The sequence below is a fragment of the Castor canadensis genome, chromosome 11 (assembly GCF_047511655.1).
Source record: "Castor canadensis chromosome 11, mCasCan1.hap1v2, whole genome shotgun sequence".
Lineage (NCBI taxonomy): Eukaryota > Metazoa > Chordata > Mammalia > Rodentia > Castoridae > Castor > Castor canadensis.
In genome coordinates this window covers 78,288,074-78,294,745 of record NC_133396.1, presented here as the reverse complement: position 1 = coordinate 78,294,745, position 6,672 = coordinate 78,288,074, and the positions used below count along the sequence as shown (strand labels likewise).

At 39.4% G+C, this 6,672-nt stretch overlaps 1 pseudogene; it reads left to right on the top strand.

The window, feature by feature from the left end:
• Window positions 1–2,076: 2,076 nt before the first annotated feature.
• LOC109703407 (TM2 domain-containing protein 1 pseudogene) lies at window positions 2,077–6,120 on the top strand (annotated as a pseudogene).
• Window positions 6,121–6,672: the final 552 nt, after the last annotated feature.

Sequence of the window (6,672 nt, the reverse complement as noted above, 5' to 3'; positions counted from 1 at the left end):
GTACCAAAATTAAAAAGTTTAAACAACTTCTAATAGGGCAAAAAGAGTTACCCCTTCATGGTTTAAATAAGTAAAAGTAAGAATCCTAGGCTCTTGAAGACAGGGAACATAAAAGATTTCCCTCTTATCTCTCTCCCAAAGAGGTTCGTATTTTTAACACTGGCTGTTAACACTTTCAAAATTCTGCTATGGTCTGAGCTACTTATGAGACTGATATTTGATGTTATTGACCTAAAATCTAGTTAGCAGAGGAACTAACAATTGTTTAAGAGAGCAAGAAACATTTGTTATTTCCTTCAGTTTACTCAATACTGTACAGTGACTAGTTATAATGAGTATGTTATAGACACTGATTTCTATAAACATTATTATGCCAAAAACATGAACAGAAAGCTATTGCTAGTTTGGAATGTAAATTATAAACCAATCAATTCATTCATATTCCAGTACCATCACTCTTTCTTGATCATGAATACTGTTAAATCAATGCTTGACAATTTTGTGAAACCTGGGAAGACACATGGAGATTTGCAAAGATTCTTTTCTTTTCTTTCTTTCTTTTTTCTTTTTTTTTTTAAGACAGGTCTCACTGCATAGCTCAGGCTGTCCTTCTTTGAAGTTGGGATACTCTTGCCTCAGCCTCCCAAGTGCTAGGATTACAGGCCTGCATTGCTATGCTCAAGGTCTTTTTTTCCTTAGATATTGAAAGAGTTATACTAATTCATTTTTTTACCATAGCATGCAGCTTTTAAACCTAGGGTACTTCACAGAGTAAACACTTGCATTCCAGACACTGGAGCTCTAGCATTGACTGCTCTATGGTTTTTGCCCTTCAAGGATCCCTGAGTTCAGTAGAGAATCTAGGCACACAAATTAACACTGAGGATGAAAAGATGAGTGCAGTAAAGAGGCATGTAGCATAGCCATGGAAACAATTCATCCTGAAAGAGAGACTGCTACTCGTGAGTATCAGAGAGCATGGAAGTCTGAGTAGGACCTTGAATCCTACGTTGGAGAAGGTGGAGCTTGGAAGAGGACACCACTACTCTTTGGTAGTGGTGAGGGGTGAGGGGTTAAAGAAACAGGAGGAAATAAAGGCCACTGTGTACAAGTTACGCACTTTGGACTTCCTTCCATAGACTGTGAAATCTTCAGAAAGAGAGAGAGAACAGCATAATCAATTCTGGTTCCATTTGGGATTTTACATGTGAGGCATTAGTTAAACACTTATAAACCAACCTAATTGTAGGAATTGTTAGAAATAAGACCACCAGGGTCACAAATAAAGACAGAAGCAGAGAATTGTCTTAGTAAGGCAAAACTTACTTCTGCAGAAGGGTGTGTATGCACAAAGGAGCAGAGAGTCAATTCCTCCTTATATTTCTAACACGATTGACCCTGCCTCTTGATCTGGATTGGTCCAGATCAACAGTTTACAATCTTCTCAATTGGCTGAAATTCTATACTAACTCAGGGGAGGGGTTAAGCAATTTTCACAGGAAAAGGGGCTTATCAAGACTCTGAAAAATGAACCCGGACCTCCAGACAATGCAGTAATTAAAATGGCAGCACACACTTTGATAGAAAAGACTGCTTTCTCACAGAATGAATTCACATAAGACTTACCCGTTTGGACAGCCATTATTAGCAGGCAGTTATTCCCTAAACGTTGTCAAGGTTCTCAGTAACTGCAACAGTCTCCCTTAGGATATACAAAGGGCAAGGTAAAACTAACCATGCTTAGATTCTCACTAAAGCCAGCCCAAGCAAGAGCAGACATGTCAACAGTCAGACCTTTCTCTTCCTTGTAGCTATTGCAGCATTGGGAAGGCCCAGGCGTGAGTTCCAGGGTTACTGCAGCTACGTAGACAGTTGTGCACTCTTTGGCAAGCCACCTGATTTCTTGAATTGTCAATTGCTGTACCTGTAAAATGGGGGGATAATTACACCTACTTACTGTTGTAATTAAAGACACTCTGGTGCAGAAAACAGACACACGAGAGACAGAAAATCTTGACAAGGCAATTTCTTTTGATCTAAAGTGTGCAAGGGTGTGCTTACTCCAGTTGAGCAGACATGCAAGCACAAAATGGTCGACTCTGGCTTCTCCTTATACCCCTGATGCAGTTGTACCCGCCCACCCAGGATTTGTCCAGGTCAAAGGTTCACAGTCTCCCTGAATTGGCTAAAAGGCTTGGGGGGATGGGTTAGGGCATGCAGTTTAGTGGGCAATGGAGCCCTATAGGAATCGGGAAGAAGAAGCAAGCATCCCTCAAACATGCAAGTCACCTAAGATGGTGACCTGAGGAATTTTTTAAGTAATCTAAGAGGGTAACAAATACTTTGATAGAAAAGATCATTGTTCTTACATTATCACAGAAGTGCATGTGAAGATTCAATGAAACTTAATGAGCTAATGTAAGTAAAAATTTTTGGAAACCATAAAGTACCACAAGTACCGGGATACATTATACATGAAAGAGTGAAAGTCCTACTGATTATAGAAATACTAACAGTGACAATTATTATTTTGAAGCACTGTCCTGATTTCTTTACATGTGGTCTCATTTAACCCTCGTAGTAATCCTAGGATAAGCCATTCATGAGCAATGGAGCCAGAAGTTAGACCACAAGCATGGACTCTTTACTACTACTTCTCAATCTTTTCAAAATGCTCTCTTCTAGTTTGAAACCCAGACAACTGACAGGAGATGATCACTACATAATAATTGCAGAATTACTTAAGTTTATCAGTGTTCCTTCTCATTATCTAAACTAGGAGCCTAGGGGTGAAAATAGATAGAAAATGGGATTCCGTTGCCTTTTATTCCTTATAAGAACAAGAGCTATTATTGGTTGACTACAAATATAATATGCAATGAGTTTTAGTTGTCAAAATAAGAGTCAGGGAAGAATTTACTATGAAGGCCAATTTTTCAGTGAGGCAAAACCATGCAGTCTTTCCAATTATGTTCTCTACAATTTTGTCCTTTCATGACAACATTGCTAAAGACGAACAGAATCCAGAAAACTGGAAATGCTTATTCCTAGCTTCCTGTCCTGACATCTATCTCCTTTAAAGAGTGAATGAGGAGAGGACTGCTTATCACTTTCAGGTCCATGAGATACCGAAGAAACTAAAATAGGTGTAACTATCTTCCCACAATATTCCAAGTACTCCAAGGGGTTTTTTATGAATTCTCTTTTAGAGGGGAGCTACAATTAGTGTGTGTGTGTGTACATTGTATATATAGCTGACTATAACTGACTTGGTTTAATTATTGGTTAATAATTATTGATTTAACCTTGGCTTTGTTTAATTATTCACCGGGTTAAATCACACCCAGTATCTATTCTTTGTTGATGGCAAGCCTTGTTACATTTCCTGGGTATAATCTCAGTGGCTTCCATCCATCTTTCTCTAAAAAGGTATCTGCCCTAGCAATGACCTTGGATGCTAGAACAGACTCAGGTCTCCACTGAGCACTGGTTCTCCTGCTAGGCAGCAGATGGCAGAATTGAGCTTGGTTTTTGAGGTTGCCTTTCTTCTCACCTGTCTTCATTGGTATAGTGAACTCCTCTAAATCTACTCCTTCAAATAGCCTTATTTTTTAAGTCAAAAAGTATTTTATGTGTCTGCTTTATTATATTTGCATCTCATCAACTGCATCTTGTTTAATGCTAAAAAAAAAAAAAAAAAAAGCTTATACTATCTCCAGTCCATTCTACCTCTCATTTGAGGATATCTAATCTTAAAAGAATACCACCTTCTTTCTATAATTTTTGGCCTATTTTCTTCTCTCTAATTTCATTAAAACTTTCTATTATCTTTTTCCCCTCCATTCAGGAAAACCTGCAAATCAACACTAGGTTATTTCTTCATGTCCTTCAATTATTCAGACAACTCAACTGGCCTTAAGACTACAATAAAAAATTTCTGCTTCCACAGTGTGTGAGAACCAAAGTTTACTCTGTGGGAGGAAACAGGATCCTCTTTTGATGTAAATGTGGTGTTTGACATTGTTAGTTTTTAAGGGGACATTGAACTTGAAGCAAAGGGGGAGCCCTCAGGACAAAATACAGGTGGTGCCTGAGGATGAATAGTGAAAGTAGGAATTTGAAAAGTAGGGTATTTTATTCAATGGTGAGAATGCCATGGATAAAGCCAAAAGCCAATTGGCTTATCCCTGTTAGACAAGGTTACAAAAACCAGATCATATTTTAGAAATCTTCCATTGGAGTAGGTTAGAAAAAATGACTGGGAGTAGTTACCCCACAAAAGGCTGAAACCTGCAGAGAGGAACACCCCTGTAGGACTTCTTGAGATAACAAGGGATGCCACTGGCTTAAAATTCAGTACACATTCTAGAGTGTCTGAATAGACACTTAATAATTCAGCAATTAGCAGAGCTAAGAAAAGACCCTTACGTTGTTGTAAGTAGGCTGCAAAAGCCCAACCCTGAATCAAACTAAAATAGTTCATTGGTTTACTCACTTGTACATAATATGACCCCTGCATTTCTTCACATCATATGATCTTTGCAATTTGTCTGCCTGATGAAACATTTACGGAAAACCCCATATAGAAAGGTATTTAGAGAGGAGAAAAGGCAGAAGGCGTACATGTCAAGTGGGGAATAGCAAAACAATTACAGAAGTTTTGAGACTGACAGAGGATTCCCAAGAATTTATACAGCAAAAGCTAAAATTAATATTTTAAGTATTCCACTACACACTCTTGCTCCCCGCCCCCCTTTTTTTTGAGGTATTTGGGTTTGAACTCAAAGCCTACACCTTGAGCCACTCCACCAGCCCTTTTTTTGTGAAGGGTTTTTAGGATAGGGTCTCACCAACTATTTGGCTGGGTTGGCTTTGAAACATGATCCTCCTGATCTCTGCCTCCTGAGTAACTAGGATTATAGATGTGAGCCACAGGTGCTTGGTTCCATCCTTCCTTCTTATGTAAGTATAAACAGGATAAAGATTGTGAGGAATGTTGAAGTTCACCAAATAATACCCCAAAGAGTGGAGCTTTGGTATGCTGAGGATTTTGAATGGAAAGACACAGGAAGCCCCAAGAAGCAGGCTCAAAAAGGATCAGAATCATAATTTCGCTTACCTCCTTCGTCTTACCCATCTTCCCTGAACCACTCATAGAAGCCAGAATTTCTCTTGCCCAGGATGAGTCATAGAAGATAGAACCCTTTCTCTCCAAAACAAGCCACAAAACTCTTAAATACTACTGTAACCTTCTAATGCTTTTTTAAGAGCTGGCCTTAAAGAAATTCTTTGAACAGCTTCCCAACAAGGCAGCAGTCTGGGCCTCTGGGCCCTGAGGCTGTGGCCACCCAGCTTCTCGGTGTCCTGTGGCTCGTGACAGTCACCACAGGACCATAGAGGGCTGCTGTCACTGGCGGGGGAAGGGGGGAAAGGGGAGACGCTTAAGTGGGAGGACCTCAAAGTGGGACAATATATTTGTAAAGATCTAAGGATAAATGGTGCTACGCAAGAACCAGCTAACTGTACAAACCACGCAGCTCCTGTCTCTTGGTTTCCAGCACCCAGCATAACTTGTAAGGATTTTAGTGGCAATGAAACACGTTTTACTGGAAATGAAGTTGGCTTTCTCAGGCTGAAATGTAAATGGCTATTTATACAAAGTGGCAGTTGCATTGTCTCTTGGTCTCAGATGGTTGGGAGCAAATGGATTTTTACCTTGGATATCCTGTCTTGGATTAACCTTTTGCACTGTAGGCTTGTGTTTGTTGTTTGTTTGGTTTCTTTGGCGCTGGGGTTTGAACTCAGGGTCTCACTGCTAGGCAGGCCCTCTACCATTTGAGCCACTCTGCCAGCCATTTTGTGATGGGTATTTTTGAGGTAGGGTTTCAGGAACTATTTACCCAGGCTGGCTTCTAACCACAATTCTCCTGATCTCTGCCTCCTGAGTAACTAGGATTACAGGTGTCAGCCACTGGTGCCTGATTTGACTTCATTTTTATCTCAAAGCAGACTGTTGGACCTTCAGATGGAAGTAGTTACATTATAGATTATGATGAAGGCAGACTTACAAAACTGAGTATTACTAATGAAACTTTTAGTAAAACACAGTTATACCCATAAGTACTTAAAAAGAGAAACAGATTTAAGTCTCCTTGATTTTACAGATAATTCCCAGATTTTCCTTCTTCCTTCTTCGCATACCACTTTATGGGTTCTATATGATTTGTGTGTGTGTGATCAGTTTTGATTTTCAGATTTAGCTAAACATCTATTCTTAGATTTTTTAAGACTATTTTAAATCCATATAGTAGTCTGTCTGAGGCTACTGTCTCTATGATATGGATAGCTTGTTACCCTGATATTGTTTAATGTCTCCTACAAAGGTTAAGTTGCCACTTGTCATTTTTGCTTGTGAAAAATAATTTATTCACAAAATAAATAAATAAATTCTCTGGACTACCTTTCTGATAGCGGCTCATAGGTCCCTCTTTCCAGAAGTCCTGCCTTACACTTGGGAGGAAGAGATGCTATGCAGAATGGCCAGGAAGCTTCCAGGCAAAGCTTGGTGAGCTTCCTTCTTTAGTCTAATACATCAGGTCAGATCTTTTTTGGTGCAATCCCATTTCTAGACAATAGTCCATTTTTCATTGAATCTAAGCATAAAAATGAACT